Below are 12,219 nucleotides of genomic sequence, written 5' to 3' on the forward strand. Positions count from 1 at the left end.
CCAAATTGGGAATTCTGAGCCAAAATCTGGGAATTCTGAGCCGAAATCTGGGAATTTCCAGCCAAAATTGGGAATTCTGAGCTAAAAAACGGGAATTCTGAGCCAAAAATTGGGAATTTCCACCCAGAAATTGGGAATTTGGAGCCAAAACTGGGAATTCTGAGCCAAAAACCGGGAATGCTGGGGCAAAAAAGGGAATTTCCAGGCAAAATTGGGAATTCTGAGCCGAAATCTGGGAATTCTGAGCTGAAATCTGGGAATTCTGAGCCGAAATCTGGGAATTCTGAGCCGAAATCTGGGAATTCTGAGCTGAAATCTGGGAATTTCCACCCCAAATTGGGAATTCTGAGGCAAAAATTGGGAATTCTGAGCTAAAAACTGGGAATTTCCAGCCAAAATTGGGAATGCTGAGCCAAAAATTGGGAATTGTGACTCCAAAAATTGGGAATTTGGAGTCCAAAATTGGGAGTTCTGAGCTGAAATCTGGGAATTCCCAAGCAAAGATTGGGAATGCTGAGCTAAAAATTGGGAATTCTGAGCCACAAAAGGGAATTTCCACCCAAAACTGGGAATTCTGAGCCAAAATCTGGGAATTCTGAGCTGAAATCTGGGAATTTCCAGCCAAAATTGGGAATGCTGAGCTAAAAAACGGGAATTCTGAGCCAAAAATTGGGAATTTCCACCCAAAAATTGGGAATTTGGAGCCAAAACTGGGAATTCTGAGCCAAAAACCGGGAATGCTGGGGCAAAAAAGGGAATTTCCAGGCAAAATTGGGAATTCTGAGCTGAAATCTGGGAATTTCCAGCCAAAAATTGGGAATTCTGAGCCGAAATCTGGGAATTTCCACCCCAAATTGGGAATTCTGAGGCAAAAATTGGGAATGCTGAGCTAAAAACTGGGAATTTCACCCAAAAATTGGGAATGCTGAGCCCAAAGTGGGAATTTCCACCCAAAAACCAGAAATTTGAGCCAAAAATTGGGAATTGTGACTCCAAAAATTGGGAATTTGGAGTCCAAAATTGGGAATTCTGAGCTGAAATCTGGGAATTCCCAAGCAAAGATTGGGAATGCTGAGCTAAAAGTTGGGAATTCTGAGCCAAAAAAGGGAATTTCCACCCAAAACTGGGAATTCTGAGCCAAAATTGGGAATTCTGAGCTGAAATCTGGGAATTTCCAGCCAAAATTGGGAATTCTGAGCCAAAATCTGGGAATTCTGAGCTGAAATCTGGGAATTCTGAGCTGAAATCTGGGAATTTCCAGCCAAAATTTGGGAATTCTGAGCCGAAATCTGGGAATTCTGAGCTGAAATCTGGGAATTTCCACCCCAAATTGGGAATTCTGAGGCAAAAATTGGGAATTCTGAGCTAAAAACTGGGAATTTCACCCAAAAATTTGGAATGCTGAGCCCAAATTGGAATTTCCACCCAAAAACCGGGAATTTGAGGCAAAAATTGGGAATTGTGACTCCAAAAATTGGGAATTTGGAGTCCAAAATTGGGAGTTCTGAGCTGAAATCTGGGAATTCCCAAGCAAAGATTGGGAATGCTGAGCTAAAAGTTGGGAATTCTGAGCCAAAAAAGGGAATTTCCACCCAAAACTGGGAATTCTGAGCCAAAATCTGGGAATTCTGAGCTGAAATCTGGGAATTTCCAGCCAAAAATTGGGAATGCTGAGCTAAAAAACGGGAATTCTGAGCCAAAAATTGGGAATTTCCACCCAAAAATTGGGAATTTGGAGCCAAAACTGGGAATTCTGAGCCGAAAACCGGGAATGCTGGGGCAAAAAAGGGAATTTCCAGCCAAAATTGGGAATTCTGAGCCGAAATCTGGGAATTTCCACCCCAAATTGGGAATTCTGAGGCAAAAATTGGGAATGCTGAGCTAAAAACTGGGAATTTCACCCAAAAATTGGGAATGCTGAGCCCAAAGTGGGAATTTCCACCCAAAAACCGGGAATTTGAGGCAAAAATTGGGAATTGTGACTCCAAAAATTGGGAATTTGGAGTCCAAAATTGGGAGTTCTGAGCTGAAATCTGGGAATTCCCAAGCAAAGATTGGGAATGCTGAGCTAAAAATTGGGAATTCTGAGCCAAAAAAGGGAATTTCCACCCAAAACTGGGAATTCTGAGCCAAAATTGGGAATTCTGAGCTGAAATCTGGGAATTTCCAGCCCAAATTGGGAATGCTGAGCCAAAAACCGGGAATGCTGAGCTGAAATCTGGGAATGGTGAGCCAAAACTGGGAATGCTGGGCCAAAAACCGGGAATTTCCACCCAAAAATTGGGAATTTCCACCCAAAATTGGGAATTCTGAGCCAAAATTGGGAATTTCCACCCAAAACTGGGAATGCTGGGCCAAAAAACGGGAATGCTGAGCCAAAAATTGGGAATTCTGAGCTGAAATGTGGGAATTTCCCCCCAAAATTGGGAATTCTAAACCAAAAACCGGGAATGCCGCACCAAAAAAGGGAATTTCCACCCAAAAAGTGGGAATGCTGAGCCAAAAACCGGGAATTCTGAGCCAAAAATTGGGAATTTCCACCCAAAATTGGGAATGTTGAGCCAAAAACCGGGAATTCTGAGCCAAAAATTGGGAATTTCCACCCAAAATTGGGAATGCTGAGCCAAAAACCGGGAATTCTGAGCCAAAAATTGGGAATTTCCACCCAAAAATTGGGAATGCTGAGCCAAAAAATGGGAATGCTGAGCCAAAAATTGGGAATTTCCACCCAAAATTGGGAATGCTGAGCCAAAAAATGGGGATTTGGAGCCAAAACCGGGAATTCTGAGACAAAACCCGGGAATCGTGACCCAAAAATTGGGAATTTCCACCCAAAATTGGGAATTCTGAACCAGAAATTGGGAATGTTGAGCTGAAATCTGGGAATTTCCACCCAAAATTCGGGAATTTCCAACTGAAATTTGGGGATTCTGAGCCAGAACCTGGGAATTTCCGCCCAAAACCTGGGAATTGTGACCCAAAAAAGGGAATTACCACCCAAAAACTGGGAATTGTGACCCAAAAATGGGAATTTCCACCCAAAAACTGGGAATTTGGAGCCAAAACTGGGAATTGTGACCCAAAAGTTGGGAATTCCAAGCAGCACAATGGCTGATTTTGGGTGATTTTGGGCCGATTTTGGGCTGATTTTGGGTGATCTGGGGTGATTTTGGCTGGTTTTGGGCTGATCCTGATATATTTTGGCTGATTTGGGGTCAATTTTGGGATGATTTGGGCTGATTTGGGGCTGATTTTGGGGCTGATTTGGGCCAATTTTGGCTGATTTTGGGCCGATTTTGGCTGATTTTTGCTGATTTGGGGCTGATTTTGGGTGATTTTCCCCAATTTTGGTTGTTTTCTCCCCAGACTCGTTCATGATCTGCCTGCTTGGGGTTTTGGGGTGTTTTGGGGTGCTGGGTTCCTTTCTTTGGCTGTTTTTTCCTGTTTTTTAGCATTTTTTCTCGTTTTTGGATGTTTTTTCCCGTTTTTGGGTCATTTTCCCCAGATTCCTTCGTGATCCGGCTGTTTGACCGCAGCGTGGAGCTGGCCGGGCTGGGTTTGGGTGGTTTTGGGGTGATTTTGGGTTAATTTGGGGTCATTTTTCCCAGATTCCTTCGTGATCCGGCTGTTTGACCGCAGCGTGGAGCTGGCCGGGCTGGGTTTGGGGTGAATTTTCCCGTTTTTGGCTGTTTTCTCCCCAGATTCCTTCGTGATCCGGCTGTTTGACCGCAGCGTGGAGCTGGCCGGGCTGGGTTTGGGCTGGGTTTGGGGTGAATTTTCCCGTTTTTGGCTGTTTTCTCCCCAGACTCGTTCGTGATCCGGCTGTTTGACCGCAGCGTGGAGCTGGCCGGGCTGGGTTTGGGGTGATTTTGGGTTGAATTTTCCCGTTTTTGGCTGTTTTCTCCCCAGATTCCTTCGTGATCCGGCTGTTTGACCGCAGCGTGGAGCTGGCCGGGCTGGGTTTGGGCTGGGTTTGGGGTGAATTTGTCTGATTTTGGGTCATTTCTCCCAGACTCGTTCGTGATCCGGCTGTTTGACCGCAGCGTGGAGCTGGCCGGGCTGGGTTTGGGGTGAATTTGTCTGATTTTGGGTCATTTTTCCCAGATTCCTTCGTGATCCGGCTGTTTGACCGCAGCGTGGAGCTGGCCGGGCTGGGTTTGGGCTGGGTTTGGGGTGAATTTTCCCGTTTTTTGGCTGTTTTCTCCCCAGACTCGTTCGTGATCCGGCTGTTTGACCGCAGCGTGGAGCTGGCCGGGCTGGGTTTGGGGTGATTTTGGGTTGAATTTTCCCGTTTTTGGCTGTTTTCTCCCCAGATTCCTTCGTGATCCGGCTGTTTGACCGCAGCGTGGAGCTGGCCGGGCTGGGTTTGGGCTGGGTTTGGGGTGAATTTGTCTGATTTTGGGTCATTTCTCCCAGACTCGTTCGTGATCCGGCTGTTTGACCGCAGCGTGGAGCTGGCCGGGCTGGGTTTGGGGTGAATTTGTCTGATTTTGGGTCATTTTTCCCAGATTCCTTCGTGATCCGGCTGTTTGACCGCAGCGTGGAGCTGGCCGGGCTGGGTTTGGGTTGATTTTGGGTTGATTTTGGGTCATTTTTCCCAGATTCCTTCGTGATCCGGCTCTTTGACCGCAGCGTGGAGCTGGCCGGGCTGGGTTTGGGTTGAATTTTCCCGTTTTTGGCTGTTTTCTCCCCAGACTCGTTCGTGATCCGGCTCTTTGACCGCAGCGTGGAGCTGGCCGGGTTGATTTTGGGTTGAATTTTCCCGTTTTTGGCTGTTTTCTCCCCAGACTCGTTCGTGATCCGGCTGTTTGACCGCAGCGTGGAGCTGGCCGGGCTGGGTTTGGGCTGGGTTTGGGGTGAATTTGTCTGATTTTGGGTCATTTTTCCCAGATTCCTTCGTGATCCGGCTGTTTGACCGCAGCGTGGAGCTGGCCGGGCTGGGTTTGGGCTGGGTTTGGGGTGAATTTGTCTGATTTTGGGTCATTTTTCCCAGATTCCTTCGTGATCCGGCTGTTTGACCGCAGCGTGGAGCTGGCGCAGTTCCCCGCCGGGACCCCCCTGTACCCCGTGTGCCGCGCCTGGATCGGACATGGCCCCGCCCCCGGCCCCGCCCCCGGCCCCGCCCCCGAGCAGGCGAGCGCCCCCTACTGGGACAAACTGGGATGGACTGGGATGGGATGGAACTGGGATGGACTGGGAGGGACTGGGATGGACTGGGATGGACTGGGATGGAACTGGGATGGACTGGGATGGACTGGGATGGAACTGGGAGGGACTGGGATGGACTGGGTTATACTGGAACGGACTGGGAGAGACTGGGATGGAACTGGGAGGGACTGGGATGAACTGGGATGGACTGGGGGGGACTGGGGGGGACTGGGAGAGACTGAGGAGGACTGGGTTATACTGGAAGGGACTGGGATGGACTGGGATGGAACTTGGGGGGGACTGGGAGGCACTGGGAGGGACTGGGAGGACAGGGAGGGACTGGGTTATACTGGGTTATACTGGGATGGACTGGGAGGGACTGGGATGGACTGGGAGGGAACTGGGAGAGACTGAGGGGGACTGTGTTATACTGGGGGGGACTGGGAGGGAACGGGGAGAGACTGGGTTATACTGGGAGAGACTGGGGGCACTGGGTTATACTGGGAGGGACTGGGATGGACTGGGGGGCACTGGGTTATACTGGGTTATACTGGGATGGACTGGGAGGGGCTGGGGGGCACTGGGATGGGCTGGGGGGCACTGGGTTATACTGGGATGTACTGGGATGGACTGGGAGGGGCTAGGGGTAGAACATCCTGGGCGTTTGGGGTCGAAAAATGGGGATTTTAGGGGGAAAAATGGGGATTTGGGGAGTGGAAATGGGACTGGGATGGACTGGGAGGGACTGGGAGGGACTGGGAGGGATTAGGTTATACTGGTTTATACTGGGTTATACTGGGTTATACTGGTTTATACTGGGTTATACTGGGAGGGCCTGGGAGCCAAACCCCCGCGGGTTTAGGGTCAAACGCGGCCATTTTAGGGGCAAAACCGGGGATTTTGGGGAAAAATGGGAATTTCAGAGGGGAGTATGGGACTGGGAGCCACTGCTCCGTACTGGTTTGTACTGGTCCGTACTGGTCCGTACTGGATTTTAACTGGTCCATACTGTTCTCTAACTGGTCCATACTGGTTTCTACTGGTTCATACTGGTCCATACTGGTTCATACTGGTCTGTATTGATCTCTAACTGGTCCGTACTGGTCTCTAACTGGTCCATAGTGGTCTGTATTGATCTCTAACTGGTCCGTACTGGTTTATACTGGTCCATACTGGTCTGTATTGATCTCTAACTGGTCCGTACTGGTTTATACTGGTCCATACTGGTCTGTATTGATCTCTAACTGGTCCGTACTGGTTTATACTGGTCCATACTGGTCTGTATTGATCTCTAACTGGTCCGTACTGGTTTATACTGGTCTCTAACTGGTCCATACTGGTTTATACTGGTCCATACTGGTCTGTATTGATCTCTAACTGGTCCGTACTGGTTTATACTGGTCTCTAACTGGTCCATACTGGTTTATACTGGTCCATACTGGTCTGTATTGATCTCTAACTGGTCCGTACTGGTTTGTACTGGTCTCTAACTGGTCCATACTGGTTTATACTGGTCTCTAACTGGTCCGTACTGGTTTGTACTGGTCTCTAACTGGTCCGTACTGGTTTATACTGGTCTCTAACTGGTCCATACTGGTTTGTACTGGTCTCTAACTGGTCCGTACTGGTTTATACTGGTCTCTAACTGGTCCGTACTGGTTTATACTGGTCTCTAACTGGTCTGTACTGGTTTATACTGGTCTCTAACTGGTCCGTACTGGTTTATACTGGTCTCTAACTGGTCCATACTGGTTTGTACTGGTCTCTAACTGGTCCATACTGGTCCGTACTGGTTCATACTGGTCCATACTGGTCTGTATTGATCTCTAACTGGTCCGTACTGGTTTATGCTGGTCTCTAACTGGTCCGTACTGGTTTATACTGGTCTCTAACTGGTCCGTACTGGTTTATACTGGTCTCTAACTGGTCTGTACTGGTTTATACTGGTCTCTAACTGGTCCGTACTGGTTTATACTGGTCTCTAACTGGTCCATACTGGTTTGTACTGGTCTCTAACTGGTCCATACTGGTCCGTACTGGTTCATACTGGTCCATACTGGTCTGTATTGATCTCTAACTGGTCCGTACTGGTTTATGCTGGTCTCTAACTGGTCCGTACTGGTTTGTACTGGTCTCTAACTGGTCCACACTGGTTGCAGGCCCCCCCCCCGCGGCCGAGGACGTGCTGGCCCTGCCCCCGCCCGGCCCCGCCCTGGCCCCGCGCGTCCCCTCCCCCCTGGGCCCCGACGAGGGAGCGGCGCCGCCCGACCAGGTGGGACCGGCCCCAAAATCACCCAAAATCACCCTAAAATCAACCCCAAAATCACCCAAAATCAGCCCAAAATCAGCCCAAAATCACCCCCAAATCAGCCAAAAATCAACCCAAAATCAGCACAAAATCAGCACAAAATCACCCCCCGAACCGGCCAAGGGCTTCCCAAAATCACCCAAAATCAGCCCCAAAATCAGCCAAAAATCACCCCCAAATCAGCCAAAATCAGCCCCAAAATCACCCCAAAATCAGCCCAAAATCAGCCCCAAAGTCAGCCAAAAATCAGCACAAAATCACCCACAAAACCGGCCAAGGGCTTCCCAAAATCAGCCCAAAATCACCCCCAAAATCACCCCCAAATCAGCCCCAAAATCAGCTCAAAGTCAACCCTAAAACCAGCCAAGGGCTCCCAAAATCAGCCCAAAAATCACCCCCAAAATCACCCCCAAATCAGCCCCAAAATCACCCAAAATCACCCCCAAAATCACCCCCAAAATCACCCCAAAATCACCCCCAAAATCAGCTCAAAGTCAACCCTAAAACCGGCCAAGGGCTCCCAAAATCAGCCCAAAATCACCCCCAAAATCACCCCCAAATCAGCCCCAAAATCACCCAAAATCACCCCCAAAATCACCCCCAAAATCACCCCCAAATCAGCCCCAAAATCAGCTCAAAGTCAACCCTAAAACCGGCCAAGGGCTCCCAAAATCAGCCCAAAATCACCCTCAAATCAGCCCAAAATCACCCCAAAATCAGCCCCAAAATCACCCCAAAATCACCCCCAAATCAGCCCAAAATCAGCCCAAAATCACCCCAAAATTCACCCCAAATCACCCCAAAATCAACCCTAAAACCGGCCAAGGGGTCCCCAAAATCACCCCAAAATCACCCCCAAAATCAGCCAAAAATCACCCCCAAATCAGCCAAAATCAGCCCCAAAATCACCCCAAAAATCACCCCAAAATCAGCCCAAAATCACCCCAAGATCACCCCAAAACCGGCCAAGGGCACCCCATAATCAGCCCCAAATCAGCCCAAAACCAGCCAAGGGCATCCCAAAATTAATCTTGAATTCACCCTAAAATAGCCCCAAAATCACCCCCAAATCAGCCCAAAATCCACCCCAAAATAGCCCCAAAAATCACCCAAAATCACCCCAAAATCAGCCCCAATGCACCCCCAATTCACCCTGAATTTACCCCAAAATCAGCCTCAAGTTTCACCCCAAAATCAGCCCCAAAGCCCCAAATTCACCCCAAAATGCACCCCAAAATCAGCCCCAAAGTCCCCAAATTCACCCCAAAATCAGCCTCAAATTTCACCCCAAAATCAGCCCCAAAGCCCCAAATTCACCCCAAAATCAGCCCAAATTGCCCCAAACTTCACCCTGAATTCACCCCAAAACCACCCCAAAATCCTCCAATTTTCCCCCCAAAAATTCCCTAAAAATATCCCAAAAATCCCCTAAAAAATATTTCAAAATCCCCTAAAAATATCCCAGAAAAGTCTCAAAAATGCCCTAAAAATATCCCCAAAATCCCATAAAATATCCCAAAAATCCCCTAAAAAATATCTCCAAAATCCCCCAAAAATATCCCAAAAATCCCCTAAAAATATCCCAAAACCCCTAAAAATATCCAAAAACCCCTTAAAAATATCCCAAAAATATCCCGAAAATCTCCCAAAAATCCCCTGAAAATATCCTCAAAATCCCCTAAAAATATCCCAAAAATCCCCTAAAAATATCCCAAAAATCCCCCAAAAATATCCCAAAAATCCCCTAAAAATATCCCCAAAATCCCCCAAAAATATCCCAAAAATGCCCTAAAAATATCCCCAAAATCCCCCAAAAATATCCCAAAAATCCCTAAAAACCCCAAGGCCCAGGCCCCGCCCCCTCCCGTTGCCCCACCCACTCGATGATGTAATCGGCGCTGGCCCCGCCCCCAGGTGCTGGACCCCGCCCCCTCGATTACGTCACTGATCTACAAGAACATGGACCGCTGGAAACGCGTCCGGCAGCGGTGAGGGCGGAGCGGGACCGGGAGACTGGGGATACTGGGGGGACTGGGGGGACTGGGGGGACTGGGGGGACTGGGGGGACTGGGGGGGAGTGGGGGATACTGGGGAGACTGGGGGGACTGGGAGGGACTGGGGATACTGGGGGGACTGGGATATACTGGGGGGACTGGGGGGACTGGGGGGACTGGGATATACTGGGGGGACTGGGATATACTGGGGGGACTGGGAGGGACTGGGGGGACTGGGGGATACTGGGGAGACTGGGGGGACTGGGGAGACTGGGAGGGACTGGGGGGGACTGGGAGGGACTGGGGATACTAGGAGGGACTGGGAGGGACTGGGGGGACTGGGGATACTGGGGGGACTGGGAGGGACTGGGGGGACTGGGGAGACTGGGGAAAATGGGGGGACTGGGGATACTGGGGGGACTGGGGATACTGGGAGGGACTGGGGGGACTGGGAGGGACTGGGGATACTGGGGATACTGGGGGGACTGGGGATACTGGGAGAGACTGGGGGGACTGGGAGGGACTGGGGATACTGGGGGGCCTGTGGGGACTGGGAGAGACTGGGGGGGACTGGGAGGGACTGGGGGGACTGGGGATACTAGGGATACTGGGAGAGACTGGGATATACTGGGCTATACTGGGGGGACTGGGGAGACTGGGAGGGACTGGGGGGGACTGGGATGGACTGGGAATGGGAATGGGAGGGGAGTGGGGGGGACTGGGATGGAGTCAGTGGTTTGTAGTGATCTGTACTGGTCCGTACTGGTCCATACTGGTCCCTGACTGGTCCATACTGGTCCCTGACTGGTCCATACTGGTCCCTGACTGGTTTATACTGGTCCCTGACTGGTTTATACTGGTCCGTGTTGGTTTATACTGGTCTCTAACTGGTGCATACTGGTCCCTAACTGGTCCATGCTGGTTTGGTTTATACTGGTCCATACTGGTTTATACTGGTCCATACTGGCCCATACTGGTTTATACTGGTCCATACTGGTCCCTGACTGGTCCGTGCTGGTCCATACTGGTCCATACTGGTTTATACTGGTCCATACTGGTCCATACTGGTCCATACTGGTTTATACTGGTCCCTGACTGGTCCGTGCTGGTCCATACTGGTCCATACTGGTCTCTAACTGGTCTGTACTGGTCTCTGACTGGTCCATACTGGTTTATACTGGCCCATACTGGTCCATACTGGTCCGTACTGGTTTATACTGGTCTCTAACTGGTCCGTACTGGTTTATACTGGTCCATACTGGTCTCTGACTGGTCCATACTGGTTTTTACTGGTCCATACTGTTCCATACTGGTTTATACTGGTCTCTGACTGGTCCGTACTGGTCTCTAACTGGTCTGTACTGGTTTATACTGGTCCATACTGGTCCATACTGGTCCATACTGGTCCATACTGGTCTCTGACTGGTCCGTACTGGTCTCTAACTGGTCCGTACTGGTTTATACTGGTCCATACTGGTCTCTGACTGGTCCGTACTGGGCAGGTGGCGGGAGGCGGCGCAGCGGCAGCAGCAGCGCTACGGGCCCAGCCTGCGCCTGCTGCGCATCATCTACGAGCGACAGTGAGGCCACGCCCACCGGACACGCCCACATCGACCACACCCACCTCAACCCTACCCATATTAGCCACACCCACCCTGACCTCAGCCACGCCCACCCGGGCCACGCCTATCCCAAGCATGCCCTCCTGCCACACCCTCCCTGGCCCCTCCCACATTGGCCACGCCCACCCTGACCTCAACCACGCCCACCCTGACCCCTCCCACATTGGCCACGCCCACGCCGACCTCAACCATGCCCACCCTGGCCCCTCCCACATTGGCCACGCCCACCTGGCCCCTCCCCAATAAAAGCTCCGTTCTTCCCATATTTGGTTGTGGGCGTGGTCAGTGCCTTTATTTGCAAAAAGGGGCGGGGCTTCCATGGGCTGGGGGTGACGTCATCGCTCCTGGGGAAAGAAAGAAGGGGAGGGGTTAGATGAGCTGAGGCCACGCCCCGTTTGGAGATAGCCACGCCCACTTCTGCAATTTTGACCTTCCCGCTTAGACAGCCCCGCCCCTTCCTGCCTTACCATTGGCTGGGCTTGGCCACGCCCCTGTTTCACCATTGGTTGATCTAATCCCCACCCCAATTAGGGAAGCCCCACCCACAACCTCTCCCATTGGTCGCTGTGAGCCCCGCCCTCACCTCAGGGCTTTCTCATTGACTGGTAGAGGCCCCACCCCCTCAGGGATCTCCCATTGGCTGGGTGAGGCCCCGCCCCTTGTCCACTCCCATTGGCTCATCCAGCCCCACCCCGTCAGGCCTCTCCCATTGGTCGCTTTAAGCCCCGCCCCAACACTTTCCCATCTGCTATTGGCTGCTTTAGGCCACGCCCCCAATTTCGTGCATTCTCATTGGACGTTTCAAGCCCCACCTACTCTCACTGATTTCCTATTGGTTCCAGCAAGCTCCGCCCCAAATGCACTTATGGCCCCGCCCCTCCCTTTCCCATTGGCCACTCCAAGCCACACCCCACCTCCAGGCTCTCCCATTGGCTGCGCAGAGTCCCACCCCAATTTTGCTCCTCCCATTGGCCGCTTTAGGCCCCGCCCCCTCCCATTGAAGCCCCACCCCTCGCCTTTCCCCATTGGCCGTTCCAAGCCCCGCCCTCAACGTCAGCCTCTCCTATTGGCTGAAAGAAGCCCCACCCCAAAGAAGGCCCTAGCCCCGCCCCCATCCTCTCCCATTGGCCCGGCCCGGCCCCGCCCT

This window comes from Motacilla alba, unplaced genomic scaffold (assembly GCF_015832195.1).
Source record: "Motacilla alba alba isolate MOTALB_02 unplaced genomic scaffold, Motacilla_alba_V1.0_pri HiC_scaffold_35, whole genome shotgun sequence".
In the NCBI taxonomy this organism is placed as follows: domain Eukaryota; kingdom Metazoa; phylum Chordata; class Aves; order Passeriformes; family Motacillidae; genus Motacilla; species Motacilla alba.